The following is a 25113-nucleotide window of genomic DNA, read 5'->3' on the forward strand; positions in this document are numbered from 1 at the left end:
ACTGCAGCACAGAGGAACTATGGGTACCAATGAACACATCCAGAAACCTTAGCCACTCTCCCCTTCATCAAAGACATCTCAGAAATGACTGCCACTCTACTTAGACCCCTTGGCATCATGGTGGCCCACAAACCCACCAACACTCTAAAACAGCAGCTAATGAACTTATACAGACAACAAGCAAAACTAATGTCATTTACAAAATACTGTACAAAGACTGTAACAAACACTACATTGGACAAACAGGCAGAAAACTAGCCACCAGGATACATGAACATCAACTAGCCACAAAATGACATGCTCCTCTCTCACTAGTATCCTTACATACAGATAAGGAAGGACACAAATTTGATTGGGACAACAATTGCATCCTAGGACAAGCCAAATAGAGACATGCACAAGAATTCCTGGAAGTATGGCATTCCAACCAGAACTCTATCAACAAACACATCGAGTTAGACCCCATCTACCCCCCCTGAGAAAAAGAACAGGAAATGACATCACCACAGGAAATTACATCACCAACCTAAAGAAACCCAAACATACAGATAGAAAGCAGGAATCAGCAGCAGTGCTTTGCCTGGAGGCCCACTGAAGATGTTACATAGTAGGGAGACGAAACGTCTGGAAACGAACCTTCTAGCTCAGCAAGCAAACATACATCCAGAACCTCAACCTGAGCTATAAATCTTCTCAAAACACACTACGGTAACATCCTCAATGGGTCAGATCCAGGCAGATACGGGCCTTGGAAGAGCAGGTCGACAATCTCGAAAATCAAGGCTGTTGGAATAACATCCGTCTGGTAGGGTTGCTCTAACGGGACAAAGAAGGCCAGCTTATCAGCTTCTTGGAACAACGGCACTCGCAGTTATTGAAGCTGGAAGTCGAGGCAGGCCAGGTGCAGGTTGAGCGGACCCACCGGGTCACAGTGCATCGGCCCAGATCAGGCCAGCACCCCCGCCCGATCGTAGAACGGTTTCAGCACTACAGAGACAAGCAAATGGTGCTGGAAGCCTTTAGGGCACTGGGAAAGGATCCACAGGCTCTGATATACAAAGAATCACAAATTATCTTTTTCCAAGACTTTTCTGTGGTCGTGATTCACAAGAAGAAGGCCTTTGACGTGGTAAAAAGGCAGCTGAGGGACTTGAATATTCAGTAGTCCATAAGATATCCAGCAATATTACGTTTCAGCCACGGAGGGTCCGTGTTTAGTTTTGACTCACTGGAAAAGACAAAGGACTTCCTAGATAACTTAAAATATATTGGCTGGCTCAAATAATATGGACAATAATGTTTACTGTTTTTCTCTGTAGTATGCCTGGTTTACCTGGTTGTCGAGCTTTTTTTTAAATGTGGGGGTCCTAATTGCTTTTTCTTTCTCTCTCTCTTCCTCTCCTCCCTTTTTTTTCTTTCATCATTTCCTTTTTATTTCTCTCCCTTGGTATGGGATGGGGATGGCAGATGGGAGAGGTGGCGGGGGAGCAATTATATATTGTTTTCTACCAGGAATGTCTAAGGTTAAAGTATGGATAGGACGAGTTGAGTGCCCACTTTTAATTTTCTTGTTATAAGATGCGTGTAACATTTTCTTACTTTGTGCTGTCGGGGGCTGGAGTGCGGCTTCAGCAAGAAGGAGTCATGGAGGGGTTAGTGGGTAGTATGAGTGCCCCCTGTGGGCAAAGGGGAAAGTGTCTTCTCGTGTGTGTTATACATTGGTTTATTGTAGAAGTAGTTGTTCGAAGTGTTGTTTTGGTGATTTTCGCAGTTGTATTTTTAAATGTATACGAACTGTTCACTACTTTCATTTGGTGTGCTATGAGTGGGGTTCTTCCTCCCGGGACGTCACGGACTGTTTCGGACGGCTATTGCTAACCGTTCGGTTAAAAGGAACACCTGAAATGTTAAGGGGAATCATTCACCAATTAAGAGAAAAAATATACTTTCAAGCCTTAGAAAAGAGAGGGTCGATGTAGCCTTGCCGCATCTAACCAATAAGGGGCACTTGAAGTTACAGGAGGGAGGGTTCAGACGGGTGTTTTTCTCATCCTTTAATTCGAAAAGTAGAGGATTTGCAATACTCATCCAGAAGAATCTCCCATTTCAACTGCTAGACCAAACTAAGGATGAATATGGGTGATTTATGATTCTTGAAGTTTTAGTACATGGAGAGGAGTAGGATTTTGAATGTACATTGTCCTCCCGGAACACCCCCTTAAATTTTTAACGGATGCGCTTTCCAGGTTGATAGCCCTTGGGGGCACGTCATACAATTAAAGGGGAGAGTTAAATCGACTTATTGACCCCGAAGTGGACAGGATGCCTAGGGGCCTTGTGGGTATGTCCCCGTAGTTGGTGAACCTGATCAGGGAGCTGGGGTTGGTGGATGTGTGGAGATGTCTTCACTCCAAAGGTAGGGATTTCACCTTTTTCTCTAACCCACATGAATGCTACACTAGGATTGACATGTTTTTTGCCCCATCGACCGTCTTGAATTTGGTGCTGTCTTGCAAAATCGGGAACATAGCCATTTCTGATCATACGGCAGTGTTGATGGAGGTTAAGGCCGGTGGTAATGGGACAGGCTCGTGGTACTGCATACGTACCCTTTCCTCTTGAAGGACAGCAAGTTTACTGAGTATTTTTCGAAGAAGTTTAAAATGTTTTGGGACGTTAATTTGGGTATGGCCAGTAATCCGTTGATGCTCTGGTAAACTGCCAAGGCCTATACAAGGGTTTGATTATTTCTTACTCGGTGACACTGAAGCGGCAGAAGGGAGAGCAGTAGCATTTGCTCGAGGCTTGCCTGAAGGCAGCTGAGACAGCATATTTTAACAGACTGTCTATAACCGAGTTGCAGATTATAGTCCTCAGGGCTACTTTGAATGCTGCGCTCACTCATACAGCAAAGAGGGAAATCTCCTGTGCGAAACAGAGGTTATTTGAGTATGTTGATAAACCGGGTAGATATCTAACCTACTTGGCCAGAAAGAAGAATGCCCCCCAAATCTACCACATCCATTAGAGAAAGTGCTAGTACTCTAACTTGCGATGCCAAAAGGATTAACGCAGCATTTAGAAAGATCTACTCTGAGCTGTACCGGTCGGAGGGCTGTGAGGACAGGTTGGCGAAAGTGGAGTCTTTTTGTTAAGACCCTGGACCTTCCAGATGTAACTTCAGGGCAGGAGTTTTTTTTGAATGCCCCCTGACAATCCAAGAGATACAGGAAGTGGTGAGGTAGCTCCAGAGTGGGAAAGCATCTGGCACAGATGGATTTTAAAGTGAATTTTATAAGGAGCTTATAGACATGCTGGCTGGGTCACTGTTGGATATATCCAACTACTCGGACAGTCAGGACTGTCTCCCATCCTCTCTGACAGAAGCAAAGATTTCTCTTATTCTCAAGAGGATTGCACTTTGTACAGGCCCATATCATTACTGAACATGGACTTTAAGATTCTATTAAAAATGCTGGCATTGAAGTCGGAGAGGGTTTTGCCCTTCATTGTAAAGGAGGACCAGACAGGTTTTATTCAGGATCATGGGTCTTCTAATAATATTAGAAGAGTATTAAATATGGTCCAGGGTCGATTCCGGGCTTGGTAGTCTCCATGGATGCAGAGAAAGCGTTTGACCGGGTGGAGTGGCCGTACCTGTTTTATGTACTGGAGCAGTTTGATCTTGCAGGGGTTTTTGCAAGGTGGGTGGCAGTGTTATATAGTGACCCGAAAGCAGCGGTTCTCACTAATAGTATAAGGTCTGAAAATTTTAGTATCAGTAGAGGCAGCTAACAAGGGTGCCCTCTCTCACCACTATTATTTACATTGGTGATTGAGCCGTTGGCAGAGGCCATCTGGAGAAAACCAATATAATTACCCTGTGGGTAGGACAGGACAGGCATAAGATCACCTTTTATGCGGATGATGTTCTTCTATTTTTAACTGATCTGATGATATCTGTGCCCTGTTTAATACAAGTTCGTTCTTGGGCTATAAAATTAATTTTATGAATTTGGAGGTCATGCCTGTGGGGGGGCCTTATTAGAATACCCGATCTTGGGGATGGAACCCGTTTACCTTTCAGGTGGTGACCGGGAGGTTTCTTGTATTTAGGCATTTTTATCATCCCGGCCTTTGATCACTTATATAAAGCTACCTTTGTGCAGTTGCTAGAGGAGATAAGACAGGACCTTCAGCACTGGGAGGATCTTCCAATATCCTGGTTGGATGGAATAGCGCTGGTCAAAAAGAATGTTCTTCCTCGTTTATTATATCCCATGTGAATGCACCCTTTGATGCTGCCTAGGCAAGCACTATGCAGGCTTTACAGTTGGCTTGGATCTTTCATCTGGCATCATAGATGGCCTCTTATTAAGCTAGATAAATTGCAGCTTCTGCTGCGGATAGGAAGTGCAGATTTTCCAGATTTTAAGAAATATCAATTGATATTCCCTACTATCTTGTGTGGTTGATTGGGCTTGCCAGGACCCGTGGTCAATCTGGCTGGACATCGAGGCCTCCCAGGCAAAATGCCCGCTCATCAATTTGTTGTTTATGGACAAGATAAGGACTGTTATGGACAATTGCAGAAATCTGATTGTCCTTACATGGGGAAAGCATGGAGAATGATGTGACAAGGTTAGGGCAATTTACAAAAAAACTTCTCCTTCACTCCCATAGTAGGAATGTTAGGATTCTGGCTGTGGTTGATTAGCTCTGGCTTTAAGCTCTGGGAATCTAGAGGAGTCTCCTGTTTGGGAGATTTATTTGATGGGGAGGTCATGATGTCTTTCGAGCAGCTGAGCCGAAATATGAACTATCTAGGAAGGACCTCTTTCGTTACTTTCAGATTAGGGACATTATACAGAAAAAGACTACATTGATGGTTAGTCCCTATAAGTTGGATATGAAGAGGAGAGTGCTTCGGTCCACGGGTGTTCTCTCGGTCAGCACCCTCTATCATTTGATAGGAGGTAGTGTCTCGAAGGACATTGAGCGGCTGTGCGGGATCTGGACTCAAGAATTGGGGGTGGAGATCTTGTAAGGGAGAATGTAAGGAAGATTTTGATTTGCAATAGGAGGCAGGTATGCAACTGAAGGTACTCAGGGCTCATTTGGCATTGGAGTGGCTTGCGAAATTTAAGACAGAAGCGTCCCCAACGTGCCCCAAATGTAAAGCAGATGTTGGTATTCTTACTCATTGCTTGTCGTCATGCCGCAAGCTTCATAGGTATTGGGGTGCCACAGTGAGTGTTTTGGAAGGAGTCTTGGGAACTGAGGTCAAGGTGGATCTGGTGTCCCTCCTCTTGGGTTTGCCAAATCTCCCTTCTTTGGACGCACATGGGAAGAAACTATTTAATATTTTTTCATTCTGTGCGAGGAAGAACATTGTAATGAGCTGGGTGTCGGAGAACGGGATGGGACCATTCGCCACAGCAGATTCGCCGCCAACGATTAGCCACTGCCCTTTGTTCACCGAGGCCGCTTAGCCACCGTCCATTGGCCACTGAAGACGATTCGTCACCACAAATAAGTCGTATATTTTGAATATTGGTGGTAGCATTTACTTGTTTTAATAACCAATTATTTTTGTTAATAGATTTTTAAAAAATTTAACAACGTTTAAAATGTTAGAGAACAAGCATATCTAAATTATATAAAATTGTCGTTATATTGGTTAAGGTAGTGTTTGCGTTGCGTTGTTCTTGAATACGGTGAAAGAGATTGTTTGGAATATCTTAGAGGAATAACACATAACTATCAAATGAACGGAAATTTCATTGTTTACTATTAATGTGAGATTTTACTGCCATTATAAAGATTTTTAAAATATATTTCCTTTTTCTGGTTAAAGTTTGTAACTCATTTTTATATATCAACGAATAAAATGATATTTATTTTACCTCTTTTTTATCAATATGTAGTATGTAGTTGTATAAATAAAGGGAACTGAGAATATGAAAGAACAGATGGGAGGGAAAACAATCAGTACATATATATATTTCCGGTGGCGAATAGTCTCCAGAGGTCAAACGACCCCAGTGGAGAAATGCTGGTGGAGAACTGGCAGTGGCTAATCATCGGTGGCGAATCTGCCGTGGCGAATCGCACCAACCCGTCAGAGAATCCCTCGTGACTCTTGGGCTGGCGTAGATTAGTTATGGAGCACATCCCCCTGGACCTCCTTATGAATATGGTGCACCAGAAAACAGAATTGTTTTACAGAACATGGCAGCCTTTTCTGTATTATATAGACGCAGACTTGTTGGCTATATTGGTTGGGGTCTTTGTGTAGTCAAGAGGGGACCCCAGGAAGAAGAATTCCAAACAAATACGGGTATGCCTACTGATGCTCCTGGTGGTGAGGAGCTTTGTTTGGATTGCGCGGAGTGTGATAACTGGATGTAATTTAATTTATCTTGGTTCAACTTGGTTTAATTTAGTTTTTTTTAGTTATTTATGGAATGAGAGTTTTTGTAGGTTTTTTTCTCTCTCCTCAGTGGTTTGTGGAATAGAGTAGTAGTTTGTTTACTGTTATTGTTGTTATATTATAAGATTGTTAAACTGTTTTGCAGTGATTTTGTATTTTTGTAAAAAAATTAAAACCTTTTTCTCAATAAGAATATTTACAAAAAGAAAGGGACACCACAATTTTATTCCTTCATGAAAACTTTTGCCTCTGGTGCACCTGGCTGTTGCATGCCGGAGGTTTCTTGAAGTGAGTGGTCATGATCTCCATCCAGGTCACAGCCTGGCAACATGTTGTCCCAGATGCTACCAAACATGGCCCATTAAACAAACAACGCACCTTGAATGAAGCTCATTGGCCGAGAACCTGTGTGGCATTGTTAATTGGTTGATTTGCCATATTATGGCACAGTTTTCATTGGCAGGGCAAGAGTTGATGATGGTTGCTAGGTTAGATGCCCACCTACCACAATGGACATTAAGATTCAGCTTAATGAGTGCTCATTGTATGAGCCAGGTTTTCAGCTAGAGTACTTGGAACAAAAACCTTGGAATTATTTCAGGTGTACTGTTACTTTAAATCAAGTATCTTTGAAGATGGAAAGTCACCTTTGTGCAGGGTAATGAGAGTTGGTTGTATAGTGAGATATGTGTTAACAGGGCAAAGGAGAGGATCCATGATGACTGGTATGCTGTTTGGAAATAGACATGGGGCTTACTTGTGAATCTGTCATAAAGTGGTGAGGAATGAATATCTGCATGTCGTTATTTGTGAAATGCAAACAATAAGTAACATCTCACTATTTGTAGCTATTGTGTTTATATGGTGAGTCTACTTCAGTTTCTGGTCATTGTAAACCACCATGATGTTGACAGATGCAGAACTCAGTGGTGTTAACACCATTGGATGTCAAGGGAAAATGGTTAAATTCCCTTTTTGGAGATAGTCATTGTCTGGTCTTACTGCATTTGAATGCGGACTGCATCAGTATTGGTGTTGTTGACTCATATCCCTTTTGTGATAATAGCCCAGATTTTCCTGTATGAGGATATTCATTGCAGCAGCCTAAACAAGAAGTGTTTTGGGACTGTACTGAAGTCCTGATGGAGCTGATTCCATGGAAATTGCCTGGAAAGTCCAAATTTCTGATAGGCAATTACCTGGTGTCATGAACCCTCCAAAAATATCACACCTCCATGTCAAAGTCAGAGGTCCCAGATGCTTCTCTCTTACTTTTACTGAAGTTATGGGATAAAAATCTGTGCCTGGTCATCTGTAAAACTGACTCCCAATTATAGACCTCCCATCCCCTACCTGAGACTGGAAATCACTCACCCACCTACCTGGCACCTGTACCTTTGATAACCTGGCACCCTAACCCCACTCACTCATTTTTATCTCACTGCCTTACCAACCTGGCACCCTACTCCCTCATTTATGTGCTTACATGCTTACTTACAAATGGCTTTAGGACCTATAAATAACAGCATCTGCTGATGCAAAGGAATAAAGTTTCAGTGTTGATCCATTCCATGACTTGCTTTGAGCATTCCTGGAATGGTCAATGTTGGGATGGCTCCACAATTGCTGGTAAACCTGTTTCAAAGAAAAATGAACAACTCTTAGTCTGATCTAGGACAGAAATTGGAATTCTGGAATTTGAAATTCTGAAATTGGGATAATACTGCCTAATCACTGACCCCTGCATCATTTTTTTTTAAACTATATTTCTACCACAGATATTATTTGATATTATTCTCATGAATTTTAATGGAGTGTCTGAAATGATATTTTTATTGCAGATGTGTTGGACAGCTTTGGTAAGTGACATAATCAAAAAATATGCAACAAATAAATGAAGGGCAGCAAATGAAAAGTGAATTCTTCTAGCTGGGTGCCAAAAATGTTGCAGCATTATGAATACCTCCCACACATTGTTGGTTTTGTCAATTATTCACAGGACTGAATCAGAATGGATTTTTCTTACGCCTCTCTGAAATGTTTCATGATATTAAAAGCATGATACAATGAGAAGATGTTATTTCTTTTTGTAATAGCATTTCTATAGGTTTCGGATAAATACAGTTCAAAAGTTTCAAACATTAAAAGCATTAATATGAAAGCAAATGAGGCTTTAATTATTGAAATAAAAGCAGGTACTGCCCCAAATATTCAGAGCTAATATTTCAGGTCAATTATGTGAAAGTTCACTGATAGAATCAAATTACAAAATGATTCACAGTGGAATTTCTATTCTGCTTATTTCCAATGGATACCATGCATCGAGAATAGAAGCAGGTTAGATGCAGTTACAGTTTTTAATTGGTTTCAATTGACTCTTTTTCTTCTACGATTATCAGTTCCTCCACCCAGATCATTAATATATAAAGTGAGAAGTTGTGGTCCCAACACCGACCCTTGTGGAACATCATTAGTCACCGGCTGCCATCCTGAGAAGAACCCTTTTATCCCCACTCTCTGCCTTCTGCCAGACACCCAATCTTCTAACCATGCTAGTACCTGGCTTCTAACATGATGGGCTCTTATCTTACACAGCAGCCTCCTATGCGGCAACTTATCAAAGGCCTTTTGGAAGTCTAGATAGATAACATCCATTGGCTCTCCTTGGTCTAACCTGCTTGTTACCTCCTCAAAGAATTCTAACAGATTTGTCAGGCATAACCTCCCCTTGATGAAACCATGCTGACTTTTACCTATTTTACTATGCACTTCCAAATATTCAGAAATCTCATTCTTCACAATGGATTCCAAAATCCTACCAATGACTGAAGTCAGGCTAATTGGCCTACAATCTTCCATCTTTTGCCTTGCTCCCTTCTTAAACGGGGGCGGAGGGGTTACAATAGTAACTTTACAGTCCTCTGGGACCCTCCCTGACTCCAATGATACCTAAAAGATTAGTACCAAAGCCTTCACTATCTCTTCAGTTCTCTCCTTCAGAATTCTAGAATTCTGGTCCAGGTGATTTATCCATTTTAAGACTTTTCAGTTATAGCACCTTCTCTTTGGTGATGGCCACTATATGGCATCTCTGCCCTCAACTCTCTTGAATGTATGGCATATTACTTGTGTCTTCCACCATGAAACAGACACAACATACTTATTCAGTTCCTCAGTTCCTACTTCTCCAGCATCATTTTCCAGCAACACAATGACCACTTTTGCCTTTCTTTTGCCCTTTATATATTTAAAGAAACTACTGCAAACTTTCCCAATATTACCGACTAGCTTACCCTCATATTTAATAATCTCCCTTGTCCTCTGTTGGTCTTTGTCGACTTCCCAATCCTCTGGCTTCCCACTGCTCTTTGCCACATTACATGCTTTTTCGTTTGCTTTTATGCAGTCCCTAACATCCCTGGCCAGCGATGGTTGCCTCATCCTCTCTTTAGTTTGCTTCTTTTTGCTCAGGATGAATTTTTGCTGTGTCTCTCAAATTACTCCCAGAAATTGATAGGATTATTTTTAGCTCTCAGTCCTGATCCCCTTGCAGCCATCTCCATGATGGCCACCACATCAAATCTGCCAATTTCAATCTGCACTACAAGTTCATTTACCTCATTTCGTATACTGCGGACATTCAGATACAATACCTTCAGTCTTGTATTGACCACCCTCCTTTCAGTTATTCATTTATCTAGTGTGTTTGAAGTTTGATTCTTAACCCTTTCTAACTAACATTTTCAGTGTCACTAAAATAGGTGAGAAAGTAAGTTGCGATGAAGAAATAAATATATAAATGGATATGGATAGGCCAGAATTTGACAGATGAAGTTTAACTTGTATAAGTGTGAGGTTACCTATTTTGATTAAAGGAATAGAAAGGTAACTTATTATTTAAATGTAGAGAAACTTAAGGGTGTTTTGGTTCACAGGGATATATGTATCCTCATTTGTGAATCACACAAAAAAACTAGCATGCAGGTACAGTAAGTAAGAATGAAGGCAATGATAGTTTTTGCATTAATTGCTAAACGGGTACAATATAAAAGTAGGGAAGTGTTGTTGCAACTGTACAGGGCACCTGGAGACTGCACATGGAGTGTTGTGTACAGTTTTGATCTCCTTATTTGAGGAAAGATATAATTGCATTGTAGGCAGTTCAGAGGCACTAGATTAACTCCAGAGACAAAAAGGCATGTCTAAGGAGGAGAGTGTGAGCAGTACAGGCCTATGCTTTCTAGAGTTCAGAAGAATGGGAGGAGATCAGATTGAGGTATGTAGGATGCTAAAGGTGGTTGCTAAAGTAGACATAGGGTGCAATCTAGCATGAGAGATCATGCATTCTGGCTATTGCATGGCAACTTTAAATCAGACGAGCAAATGCTTCTCTTAAAGATTTGTGAGTTTGTGGAATTCATTACCCCAGAACACAATGGATACTGAGACATTGAATACATTTTGAGGAGGAGATAAGAGAGGTTCTTAATTACTAACAGATTAAGGAGTTATGGGCAGCCAGCAGGAAAGTGGAGGTGAGACTGAGGTGATATCAGCCATGATTGCATTAAATAGTGGAGCAGACTTGAGGGGCTGCATTGCCTACTCCTGCTTCTACTTCTTGTGTTCTAATAATTCTGGTTATGTATAGAAATCCATAGTCCCTGTTTTCCACAAGTCTGGGTCTAAATGTACAACTTTTGTGATGAACCTGGGAATAGTTGTTGTTTGATTTCCAGAGCCCTACTTTAATAGGAGACATGGCATGAACAAAACTGGAGTCAAAAGGAATTATGATGAAAATTCTCTGCTGGCTGAAGTCATACAAATCAGAAAGGGAAATGACTAAAAAGAAGTGTGCTGAAGAAACTTGTGGCAGCATCTTTGGAGAGAGAAAAACAGCATTAATGCTTTGAGTTCAATATAACTTTGCTTTTCAGAAGTGAAAGAAGATGGAAAATGTTGGCTTTTTTGTTATGCTGTTGCTAAAGGCGAGAAATTGCAAAGCTCATTAACCGTGTGAACCTATTTTTGCCTTTTCATATACAACGTTTTTACATTGTTTTTACATATCTACCTCTACATCACCACCCTTTATCTTTTGGTCTGAGGCCCATCCCCATCTGTTCCACTTGCTTCCCCTCCTTTTTAAGACTATTTCACTTCCACCAAACCAGTCTTAAATGTACCTACATTACCCAACAACAGGACAACTATTCCGATGACACAAGGCCCCTCCCTCCCCTGCATTCATGCCTTCCCTCCCTGCCTTTCCAGCCTTCTTTGCTGTCCTGTTCCCTCCTCCTCCCCTATCTCTCCACCATGTGCTCTCTTAGCGGCTACCACAGAATCGCAATCAGCACCTCATTGAACAATGTTAAAAAGTAAAAGTACTGGTTACTTGCTCCAACTCCAACAAGTTAATTACTTCATTTGCCACATGCCAGTCATGAATCTGAGCCTTTGGAAAAGTATACTTAATGTTGGTGAGATTGCTTGTGCCTACGAGGACCGTAAAACTATTTAGCTAGTCCTCATATTGCCCTCCCATCTGCTCCTAACGTGTCTGCAATATTATGAGGGGCAAGTAAGGCCTAGTGTGATGTACCTGGATTCAGTTTCAAGACTTCCTTGATTGCTATGTTTGATAGTCCACTGATGTGACCAGGAGAAAGTGAGGACTGCTGCTGCTGGAAAGTTGATAAATTGTGTTGCTAGAAAAAGCACAGCACTTTAGGCAGCATCTGAGGAGCAAGAGAGTTTTGGGCAAAACCCTTCTTCAGTCTTCCCATGGGTTAACGCACCATCACAAAGGCATATAACATTGTCACTCATATTTGAAACAAACTCTTCCAACCCTTTGATCCAACTCATCCTGGTCGATCAGATATCCTGACCTAATTTAGTCCCATTTGCCAGCACTTGGCCCATATCTCTCTAAGTTCTTCCTATTCATATACTCATCCACTTGCCTTTTTGAATGCTGTAATTGTACCAGTCACCACCACTTCCTATGGTAGCTCATTCCATACACGCACCATGATCTGTGTGAAATAGTTGCCCCTTAGGTTCATTTTTTATCTTTCTCCTCTCACACTAAACACTTTCTCCTCTGACAGTGTGAGCTGCACATTTGGAACACATGTTAGCATATCAAACGCTCTTTTCTGTTGCTCCAAGATTATCCGGTTCTTCAATTGAGATCTGCTTTCAACTAAATAAAAATTTGTTGGCCCTGTTAAGCAGCCTCTCAACTGTATCTAGCATCTCTTATTCACTTAGCATGTGTGAATCACCAGGTGCAATCCAACTATCATCCTTACTATCTCCACTGAAACATGAGAAAATATGCTGATGTATGGTGTATGCCTGTTGATGGTTCACCTTCAGGTTGAGTGAACTGTGTGAAGGAATCATCATCAAACTCTTGGGCCACATCTCACAGGGCATTCGAAGATACTGTCGAAATTGTCAGGATAAAGATATCTTAAGTTATTGTTGTACAAATGGTCATTTCTGCTGCTATCAAGTCAACTTGTCAGTGCTATACACCATGTGGCTGTCTGATATTAAATTTGTCCCTAGGAAGATGGGAGGTCCACATATGATAATCACAGACTGATATTTAGCAACTTCTTGTCTGCAGTTGTAAGTTGAGAGTTTTCTTAAAAATTCATTCATGAGATGTGGGCATCCCTGGTTGCTCAGTCCTTTTTGCTTTTTATGCCCTTTTCCATCCTCCATTAGGTGGTGAATTTTCAGAGACATTAATTGGGTGATTGGCTTGTGGGTTCTAAGGTCTTATTCCTCTGGATAAGGACAGTAGTTTATAGTGGTATTGGAAGATATAAACATCCAATTGAACCTATTGTGTAATAAAATGTTTTCAAATTCATTCACAGAATGTGAGCATCACTGGCTAGGCCAGCATTTATTAACCATCCCTAGAGGCCAGTTGAGAGTCTGGCATACTGCTGTCAGCCTGGAATCAAATATAGGCCAAACCACAGCAGTTCCCTTCCTTAAAATATATTAAGGATCCAAGGAGATTTTCCCCGACAAATGGCAACAGTTTCATGGTCATCATTCAATTCTTAATTCCAGGTTTTTATTGAATTCAAATTTCACCATCTGCTACAGCAGGATTTGAGCCTGTGAGCTCTAGGATTGTTTCAGAAATATTGATATTTTTCATGAACATGGACTAAAAACTCAAAATGTGGAAGCAAAGTTTAAACTTAGCTGGACTCTGCATTTTGCAAACTCCAGAGCTAGAAAAGACAGTACTCATGCAGCCAGGATTTTGGACAACCAACTTCCTGTCAAAACCAGACAGGCCTGGAACTATTTGGTTAGATGATAATGGCCCCATTTTTCAGAACAATCTGCTTTTTACACCTCTGGTGAACTGCCTTTGTTAGAAGAATGCTATGCAGACTTGATGACACCCACCTCAGTAAGAAGAGCAAGAAGCATCTAGCATGACAAGGATAGTACTTGACAGCTGAAGGTTCAAAGTTGAGAGTGTGGTGCTGGAAACGCACAGCAGTTCAGGCAGCATCTGAGGAGCAGTAAAATTGATGTTTTGGGACACAGAAGCAGCAAAGTGCATAGTTTTTAAGAGTAACCTTGCTGAACTTTTTTGTAAATGTACAATTGTGAATACAGCCATAGAGTCACAAAGATGTACAGCATGGAAACAGACCCTTTGATCCAAATCATCCTGGTCGATCAGATATCCTGATCTAATTTAGCCCCATTTGCCAGCACTTGGACCATATGTCTCTAAGTTCTTCCCATTCATATACCCATCCACCTGCCTTTTTGAATGCTGTAATTGTACCAGCCACCACACCACTTCCTATGGTAGCTCATTCCATACGCGCACCATGATCTGTGTGAAATAGTTGTCCTTAGGTTCCTTTTATATCTTTCTCCTCTCATACTAAGCCTGTGCCCTCTAGTTCTGGACTCCCTGTCCCCAGGGAAAAGACTTTGTCTATTTACCCTATCCATGCCCGTCATGATTTTATAAACCTCTATAAGATCACTCCTCATCTTCTGTCGCTCCAGGGAAAACAGCACCAGCTTATTCAACCTCTTCCTATAGCTCAAATCCTTCAACCCTGGCAACATCCTTGTAAATCTTTTCTGAACCCTTTTAAGGTTCACAAAATTGTTCCAATAGGAAGGAGACCAGAATTGCATGCAATATTTCAAATGTGGTCTAAAGAATGCCCTGTACAGTCGCAACATAACCTCCCAACCCCTGTACTCAATACTCTGACCAATAAAGGAAAGCATACCAAATGTCTTCTTCACTATCCTACCTATCTGCAACTCCACCTTCAACGAACTATGAACCTGCATTCCAAGGTGTCTTTGATCAACAATACTCCCCGGGACCTTACCATTAAGTGTATAAGTCCTGCTCTGATTTGCTTTTCCAAAATGCAGCACTTCATATTTATCTAAATTAAACTTCATCTGCCACTTCTCAGCTCATTTGTGCATCTGATCAAGAACCCATAGTAATCTGAGGTAACCTTCTTTGCTGTCCACTACACCTCCAATTTTGATGTCATCTGCAAACTTACTAACCATACCTTCTATGTTCACATCCAAATCATTTATATAAATGATAAAGATTAGTGGACTCAGCACCGCTCCTTGTGACACACCACTGGTCACAACTCTCCAGCTGAAAAACAACCTTCCACCACCACCACCACCCTCTGTCATCTACATTCAAGCCAGTTCTGTATCAAAATGGCTAGTTCTCCCTGTATTCCATGAGATAGAGTCATAGCGTCTTAGAGATGTACAGCATGGAAACAGACCCTTCGGTTCAATTCGTCCATGCCGATCAGGTATCTTAAACTAATCTTAGTCCCATTTGCCAACACTTGGCCTATATTTCTCTAAATCCTAGGTAGATGGGTTAAGTCCAGGAAGAGTTAGGAGGGGTGGGCAGGTAGCGCAGGAGCCTCCTGTGGCTATCCCCATTTCAAACAAGTATATGGTTTTGGAAAATTTAGGGAGTGATGGACTGTCAGGGAAAGGCTTTTCTCCTTTCCATCACACCCCCAGCACTTGTAAATTTCTCATTGCCTCTAACTGCCGGTCCAATGGATCCACGTGATCTGATAGGATTCACAACCAAAGACATTTCCTGCAATGGCCAGAGGAGAGGCAAATGGAGTTTAATTTAGATAAATGTGAGGTACTGCATTTTGGAAAGGCAAAACAGGACAGGACTTATAAACTTGGTGGTAAGATCCTAGTGAGTGTTGCCGAACAAGAGACCCTGAAGTGCGGTTCATAGTTCCTTGAAGTTGTAGGTGGATAGAATAATAAAGAGGCATTTTTAATGCTTTCCTTTATTGGTCAGAGCATTGAGTATAGGAGTTAAGGTCATCTTGTCGCTGTGCAGGACATTGGTTAGGCCACTTTTGAAATATTGTGTGCAATTCTAGTCTCCCTCCTATAGGAAGGATGTTGTGAAACTTGAAAGAGTTCAGAAAAGATTTACAAAGATGTTGCCAGGGTTGGAGAATTGGGTGAGGCTGAAGAGACTGGAGTGTCGGAAGCTGAGGGGTGACCTTATAGAGGTATATAAAATCATGAGGTGCATAGATAGAATAAATAGACAAGGTCTTTTCCCAGAGTTGAAGTGAGTCCAGAACTAGAGGGCATAAGTTTAGGGTGACAGGGGAAAGATTTAAAAGTGACCTAGGGGGCAACTTGTCACGCAGAGGGTGGTGCGTATATAGAATGAGCTGCCAGAGGAAGTGGTGGAGACTGATACAGTTACAACATTTAAAAGGCATCTGAATGGGAATATAAATATGAAGGGTTTAGAGGGATATGGACCAAGTGCTGACAAATGGGAGTAGATTAATCTAGGATATGTGGTTGGCATGGACGAGTTGGACTGAAGGATCTGTTTCCATCCTGTACATCTCTATGACTCTGTGATTTTGTTCCAGGAGGTAGTCCCACCCTTTAACATAGGTATTTCTGTTTTGATCTTTGTTTCATGACAGCTCAGTATGATTATATGTGGGACAGGTATGGGGATTCAAAAGTTAGCAATGGAGGAGTGACCAGATTTGAAGTTCTTGCAACATGTGGGCGGCACGGTGGCACACTGCTGCCTCACAGCGCCAGAGACCCAGGTTCAATTCCCTCCTCAGGCGACGGTCTGTGTGGAGTTTGCACATTCTCCCCGTGTCTGCGTGGGTTTCTTCCGGGTGCTCCGGTTTCCTCCCACAGTCCAAAGATGTGCAGGGCAGGTGAATTGGCCATGCTAAATTGCCCGTAGTGTTAGGTTAAAGGGGTAAATGTGGGGGTATGGGTGGGTTGCGCTTCAGCGGGTCGGTATGGACTTGTTGGGCCGAAGGGCCTGTTTCCACACTGTAAGTAATCTAATCTAATCTAATCTAATCTAATCTAATCTAATCTATGGACAAGAGGAATTACTTATCACATATGTAAAAGTGTAAGTAACCTGACCATGTCACAGTAGTTCAGGGAACCATTCAAGTGAAAGGAGCAAAAAATTAGGGATTTATAATAGGGGTGAGTAAAACTAGGAGGACAGAAATGGTTTTCTGTCACTGAGACTATGAATCCCAAAGGCTATCTTGCCAGTCAGGTGCCAGGGTAAAGCCAAGTCCATACTGAAGGAAATGGAGTGGTCCATGTGGATGTTGATAACATGGGTTGAACTAAAAAAATTCTACTGAGGGAGTATGAAGAGTTAGGGGCTATAATTTAAAAAAAAAACAGAACCAACAAGGTAATAAACTCTGGATTGCTGGCTAAGTCATGAGAAAAATCACATAGAGCAAATCAGTTCAGAAATTTGGTTTAAAGATTTGTATAGGAGAAATGGGTTTTGATCGATGGTGTCATTGCACCGGTACTGGGGAAAGAGGAGCATGAAGAGACCAGTCACCTGGTGAGTCCTATTAGTAGGGATGTGGAGGTGGATTTTAAACTAAATAGTAGGTTGGACGGTTCACATAAAAGTTTGGATAAAAGGAGGATATGGGAATAGTACAGGATTGCATTGCAGTTGGTGATAACCAGTGTGTAACAGAGCACTCAGATATAAAAGTGCACCAGAAAATGTGGTCAGTTTAGTGGAAAATGCTTCATGCAAAGGCTGAGGAAAGTGTATCAAGTTGGAAATTCAAGTGAATGGGACAAATGGGACTCAGAGTAAAGTGGTAATAATGTATCAGAAAGGTGAATGCAAAGATTAGTAGTAAATAAAATTGAGATCATTTCATCTGAGTGGTCACTATAAAATAGATGAACAAGTGATACAAATAGAGATAGATCTAATCAACAATACAGACATGGTTAAAAGATAATCAAGGTTTGGAAATAAATATTCCTGAGTATTGTTAAGACGGACCCGGAGGGTCCCGTCTTTGCGTGTTCTTTTGGAAGGAGAGACTCACACTGGCAACTATGATTAGACGCAGACAGCAGTTTATTCACAGAACCTTAACTGGTACAACGAATCTACAAGCATGCATTCGTTGGAGAAGGCGTTCTGCCTTCCCGTTCAAAGTTGACACAATTATACTTCGCGCTGCCTGGAGTCCCCGGTCAGTTCGCCTTCCCCATTGGTCCATTCATCTGCGCGCGCTGGGGATCCGTCCTCCTATTGGCCGCATCGAAGTGCCTGTCCAGCTCCTGCTGTGCTTGACAATGGCTCAGCCATCCCCGGGAGCGGTTCCGATCCCGTATTCAATAGTCCATTGTGTCAAGGAATTACTATGCGTCTGACAGGCTAGCCATTTTCAATAGTTTTAGTTTAACTAAATTGTCAATTACACTTATCAACTTTAGACTTAAATAGAGCCATTCACACTCACTAGTTATAGAGCAATTCACACTTGTCTAACAGTTACAGATTCCGATCAGTTTCTTTATTAATCCCGAGTTTCGATGGGGCAATTGATACTGGCTGGTATTTACAGGCTCCAAGATTTAATTAACATTATGCATATCCCTTACAAGCTCCAGCAGTCATGCAATCGCCTGCAGCAGCTCGCTTGGCTGTTGTTAACCATTTCAGGGCTGGAAGTGTCACCCTCCCTAGCCCTACATTAAACACCGCAGTGAAATCTCCCCAACAGTATACAGAATCTTGAAATGACAGACAGAATGGAAAAAGAGCAAGAGAAGCCCTAATAATAAAGGATGACATAAGGACATTGGTGACAAAATAAAAAATCAGGAAGTCAGGTCAATAAAGGGAACTGCGACTCGCTGAAATTGCTGACAGGAGTAGTTCATAGGTCGCAACAGGAATTATGTTTATGATAGGCATGAAACAAGAAATGATCAGAGATCATGACAGGGAAAGTGTAATAATAATGGGGCCCTTTATTCAGCACTTAGCCTGAACTGAAGGAACAGCCATATCATTATCAATGGTACCAGCTGCAGCAGCAGGACAGATACATTGGAACAGAGATTCAACTCAAAAGAGACAATGCGGAGTATGAAGACAGGATCAATGTTCGCAACATCATGAGCTGGAGTGTCAAGAAGTTTGGGATTTGCAGCCGGGTTGTTGCTGGCTGGTTGAACATCTGGGAAGAAGACTAACGTCCCAAGTGGGCAAACACTGACAGTAGCTGTCAAAATCAGCACCAATACCTTTCTCCAGGTCCTGCTGTTTTTACTACAATATCTCAACCTGCCATTGGCAACCTGAAATTTTGCATCAAATTCAGTCACCCTGCATACTATGCTTTTATAGGCTCTATAAAATCCTACATGTTTAATTTAGTAAATTAACATAAGATTAAGTAAAGATTGGCTTCAGTCCTATCCTTTGATTGTTCTTATATAGAAAGATTCAGCCTGTTGAGCATCGAGCTAGCTCCTTCCAGTAGCAATTCAGCTAGTTCCATTCCCGTGCATTTTTCTGAAAACCTGTTGAGTTTTTGAGGATGTAATTCAGGTATCCTGGACAAATCTTGGAGCAACCTTCAATATGAAACAGCAACAAAATCCAGAATGTTAGTGAATAACAACAGAATATAGATGCTGGAAATCTGAAATCTAGAGGAGACATATTGGATTTGAAATGTTAACTATTTCTCAATTCATAGATGCTGCCAGACCTACTGAGTTTCTCTAGAATGTTAGCGACCTCCTTTGCCTGTGCTGAAGTTACTAAATTGTTGAGTACCAGTGGTGGCACAGTGGCTCAGTGGTTAGCACTGCTGCCTCACAGCACCTATGTCCCAGGTTCGATCCCAGCTTCGGGTAACTGCCTGTGGGGAGTTTGCACATTCTCCCTGTGTCTGCGTGAGTTTCCTCCGGGTGCTCCGGTTTCCTCCCACAGTCCAAAGCTGTGCAGGTCAGGTGAATTGGCCATGCTAAATTCCCCATAGTGCTACGTGCAGCATTCAGATGGAAATGGGTCTGCGTGGTTTACTCTTCAGAGGGTCGGTGTGGACTGGTTGGACCGAAGGGCCTGTTTCCACACTGTAGGGAATCTAATCTAATTGCATTGTCAAAGGAGGGGAATGAAGAGGTAAGAATGATGCTTTTCACCCTGCTCCCAGAGAAATCAGTACTGGGGTCACTCAGGCATGATTTAGCTAACTTGAATGTAGGAAATCATGTGTCACAACAAAGATGACATAATGCCCAATATCCATCCAGTACTAAACATAGGTCATAAATTCCTCCATCACATTCACACCCTTAGCTAATCTTCCCTTCTGGTCTTCCCATTGTCCTGAAGCCAGGAAGCAACAATGGCCACTGGAATTTGAAGTAAAGTAGATGGCTGATTTGCATTTCACAACAAATTAACACACGAGCAATCATTTAATCCCACAAACAAATATTCTTTTCTTTTTACTTTAATGTAGTGTTGCCCTTATGACTTCAGTAGGGCAAGAGCATTTTGGGACCCTGAGGGGTTTGCCAAGGACTGCCTCACCTACAACTGTTACAAGGGCAGATGTTGGCAAGAGCAAGTCTGTGGCTTTCTGACAAGGCAAGAGTAGAGAATTAGGAATGATTTGAGTGAAATCTTCTTCTAAGTACTATTTCTCCACTTTTCTTTTGCTCGCCTAAAAGTTTAAGAACACGGTTTCACTTTGTCAGGTACTGAAAGGCCAAAGCAAGGTTTTCCTCCATCCTGTGTAAAGGTGCAAAGAAGAGCTCAATTTGCTTATTGGAAGAGGGCTCAAAGGAATGTGCAAGTCTGAGTAAACAAACATGGTGGCCTGATGCTTCAGAGGCTGGAGGTTGTGGCTACTCCTTCCATGGAGGTGGATATCAGCTCAAAGATCTGAAATATTATTACAATCATGTTGCACTCTTCAATATGGACTCCTTAAAATTCTCTCCAAGGTTGTGATAATGTCAGGAAATGTTTCCAAACCTGGTTTTGATCCAAAATAGTCTTTATTACTGATCTTTATCACACCATTTATGTCTGGTGGAGCAGAATTTGGAGGATTTTGTACCCTCCCATTGCAACTTGCAGTGCTGTTCCTGTCTCCAACACCTACTCTTGTTCACATGTGATGCGCATCTCAGTATGTGACATCCTATCAATCTCCCACCAAGATCTGTGGATCTGAATTGGTAAAGATTGCAATGGTGTTTTCCTAGAAAGCATAGTCTCCTCTATGGCATCCTCATCTTCTCTTGATTCATCTGCTATATGCATTCGATAGACCTGTGGGACCTGCAAGACACATTGGAACTGACAAGTGGAAATTGTAAAAAGTCACCAATTTGCAGATGTTCACATTTCTGCCAGTGGTGACAGCAAAATAACCAACTCCCCTGGCCTCCTCCTCTACAGCAGGGTAAAAACAATGACTGCAGATACTGGAAACCAGATTCTGGATTAGTGGTGCTGGAAGAGCACAGCAGTTCAGGCAGCAATCGAGGAGCCACAGCAGTCAAGGCAGCCCTGACTGGAGGGCTAGCCCCAGTTCTTTTTGTGGGCTTATGCAACTTCAACCACAAGAAGAGAAAGCAGAGCCATATGTGAGACTATTGAATTGTATGGAATGGAGTGAAGAAAACAACTAGTGGAGGATCACTCTGAGGGATGTGTGTGAGATGGCATGAAAATGGCAACTGTTTAGATGGGACGTGAAGAAGCGCCTCACAGGGAGGGGCGTAATGGCAGCTGCAAGATGGGTTGGTCAGAGATTAGCTGTGAAGGAGGAGTGAGGGCAAGTCAAAGTATGGTGGTCACAGAATGATTATGTTTACACCACTTTCCTTTATTGTCATCATGAGGTAATTGACCCTTTGAGTATGCACATTTAAAGGACCCCATTCCTGTTGCCCACTTTCTTAGCCACTTGTATCTAGATCTTTTGAGAGGCTGACTTCTTCTTTCACTTTGTAAGAAACAGCTCTTTGCTGCAATTCTGAAGTGGGAAGCAGCAATGGCAAATGGAATTTGAAATAAAGTAGATGGTTTATTTGCATTTTGCAATAAATTAACACATGATCAAATTCTGATCACAAAGTAAATCTGTTTTTCTTTTTACTTTAGCGAAATCATAATTACTTTATGATTTCAGTGGGACTACAGCCTGTAGGAGGATATCCAGAGAAGAATCAGGGAATAAAAAAATGCTTCTCCTCCTATATTTGAAGCCTTAAGAATCAATGTCTGATTCAGCCAATTGATAACTGTCCAGATTCTTATCACTAGAAAGCCTTCCAAAAACATATGCAACTTGGTCACCACTTGTATTAACATCAATTGAAAAATCAAGAGGCAAGAGACAATGTCTCTCTTCTAGAATGCTTAGGTTCCTGATATCCAAACAGGCCAATAAAATTTTACTCAAAGGGCTACACCACTGACACTCCAAGGTGAGCTTGTTCATGTTGTGATGTACAATTTGGTGCTCTCAAATCACAGAATTAATATGAGATTACTACATATTGCTCTTTTTAAAAATGTGTTCATGGGACGTGGGCAGCACGAGCTGGTCCAGCATATATTTTCCATCTCTACTTGCCCTGGAGAAGTTGGTGGTAAGTTGCCTTCTTGAGTTGTTGTAGACCTCAAGGTGTAGGTACACTAAAACGCTTTGTAGGGAAGGGAGTTCTAGAGTTTCACCTTGTGACAGTAAAGATAGCAAGATAACCTCAAGTCAGGATAGTGTGTGGTTTGGAGAGAAACTTGGAGGTGCTGGGGTTCCTAAGCTCTTCCCTTGTCCTTCTGTATGGAAGATGTTCAAAGATGCTGTTTTAGGAGCTTTGGTGAGTACTGCAATGGATATTCTGGATAGTACACACTGCTGTTACTGTGTGTCATTGGTAAAGGACGTGAAAGTTGAACAGTGGATGGTATGTCTACAAGCAGGCTACTTTCTGCAGTATGTAGAAAGTTTCTTGAATTTCATTGTATCTTACTCTTCTGGAAAATATCCTGTGGTCTGTCATCTCAATCTTTTCATGCCTCCCATTCTGTCCTATACTTGGTACTTTGTCTTTTATTTCTACATCTTACATGTGAAAGCACACTTCTCCCTTGTACATTATAAACATTAGATAGAGTCATAGAGATGTACAGCATGGAAACAAACCCTTCAGTCCAACCGTTCCGTGCCGACCAGATATCCAAATCCAATCTAGTCCCAACTGCCAGCACCCAGCCCATATCCCTTCAAACTCTTCCTATTCATATACCCATCCATATGCCTCTCAAATGTTACAATTGTACCAGCCTCCACCACTTCCTCTGGCAGCTCATTCCATACACGTACCACCCTCTGTGTGAAAATGTTGCCCCGTAGGTCTCTTTTATATCTTTCCCCTCTCACCCTAAACCTATGCCCTCTAGTTCTGGACTTCTCGACGCCAGGGAAAAGACTTTGCCTATTTACCGTATCCATGCCCCTCATAATTTTGTAAACCTCTATAAGGTCACCCTTCAGCCTCTGATGCTCCAGGGAAAACAGAACCAACCTGTTCATCCTCTCCTCATAGCTCAAATCCTCCAATCCTGGCAACATCCTTGTAAATCTTTTCTGAACACTTTCAAGTTTCACAACGTCTTTCCGATATATTCCAATGCATGCAATATTCCAATGGTCTATTATTTCCCACTCTTTCCTGAAAACACTATTCTCCTATACATAGGAAGAAGCCTGCATGAAACTACAGATTCAATTTTGGCTTTCATTCTTGAGGTGTGCCCAAACACTTGTTATAATGTATTATGTACTCCTAACTGCTCTGGAGAAGGTGATGGTGAGTGGCATACTCGAACTGTTGCAGTTTTTGGGGTGTATCAATAGTGCTGTAATTTTGAGGCAGTATCACTGAAATAACAGAGATATCGTTCCAATCTAGGATGGAATATGGCTTGGAGGGGAACGTATAGGTAGCTATGTTCCCATGCATCTGTTGCACTTGTCCTTCTGGGTGGTAAAGATATGGAATTGGAAGGTACTGTAATAGCCTTGGTGAGATTCTGCAGTGCACCATGTAGGTGGTGCACATTGCTGCTACTGTTCATCACAAGTGAAAGGAGTGAATGTTGAAGGTAATAGGTGTGGTGTCAATCAATTGCAATGCTTTTTCTTGAATGATGTCAAGCTTCTTGAGAGTTGTTGGAGCTTCACTCATCCAGGCAAGTATTCCTTCACACTCTTGACTTGTTCCATGTGGATGGTGGACAAGCTTTTGGGAGTCAAGAGATAAATTACTTGCAGTAGGACTTCCAGCTTCTGACCTTTTTTGTAGCCAAAGTATTTACTTGGCTAACACCATTCAGTTTCTGGTCAATGATAACTCCAAGGGTACCGATAGTAGGGACTCTGTTATGATAATGCAATTGACTGTCAAAGGGTGATGGTTGGATTCTATCTTATTGGAGATGGTTAAGTCTGGCACTTGTATGGTGATGCACTTTGATACAATTAAAATGGAGAGGCAGTTTAAAATAAATGGTACTACTCCAGTGGGTGATAAGAGCAGAGAGACCTTTGTGTATATGTGTGTAAGTCATTGGCAGTGACAAGACAGGCAGAGAGAATTGTCAATAAAGTTTGCAATTTTCTAGGCATAATTAACAGGGACATAGAATACAAGATCAGGAAAATTCAACCAAAACTATAGAAGACACATGTTAGATCTCCGCTAGAGTATCGTGGATAAAGGTAAAGTTGAAGTTGCCAATATTTTGCCAGAACATAAGGCTGCTCTTCCATTAGACCAAGACAACTGGTAGCAGCTGAGAAGCACCACAATTTTGGTGATGGGTAAAAGAGAATCTTTCATGGTAACCTCAGCCGGTACTACAATTGAACCCACACAGTTGGCATCTTTCCAGGTTACAAAGCAGCCATCCAGCCAACTGGACTAACAACTCTGGCTGCCACTTTAGCAAGGTTGTACAAACATTGGAGAGAGAGCAAAAGCAATTTACTAGAATGGTTTAGGGATGGGAAACTTCAGTTATGATGATAAATTGAAGAAGTTGTGATTGCTTACTCTGGAGGGAAGGCTGAGGAGAGATTTGAATTTAATTTTCAAAATCATAAGGGTCTGAACAAAGTAGATAGGGACTAACAGTTATGTTTTTAAAATTGTTGAGATGTAGATGGTACAGTTCTAAAGTCTTTTGCAAAAGAAGCAAATATGAGACGAGA

Source organism: Chiloscyllium plagiosum, unplaced genomic scaffold, assembly GCF_037043375.1.
Source record: "Chiloscyllium plagiosum isolate Xiang-an unplaced genomic scaffold, Cpla_swu_hap1 HiC_scaffold_2, whole genome shotgun sequence".
Classification (NCBI taxonomy): Eukaryota; Metazoa; Chordata; class Chondrichthyes; order Orectolobiformes; family Hemiscylliidae; genus Chiloscyllium; species Chiloscyllium plagiosum.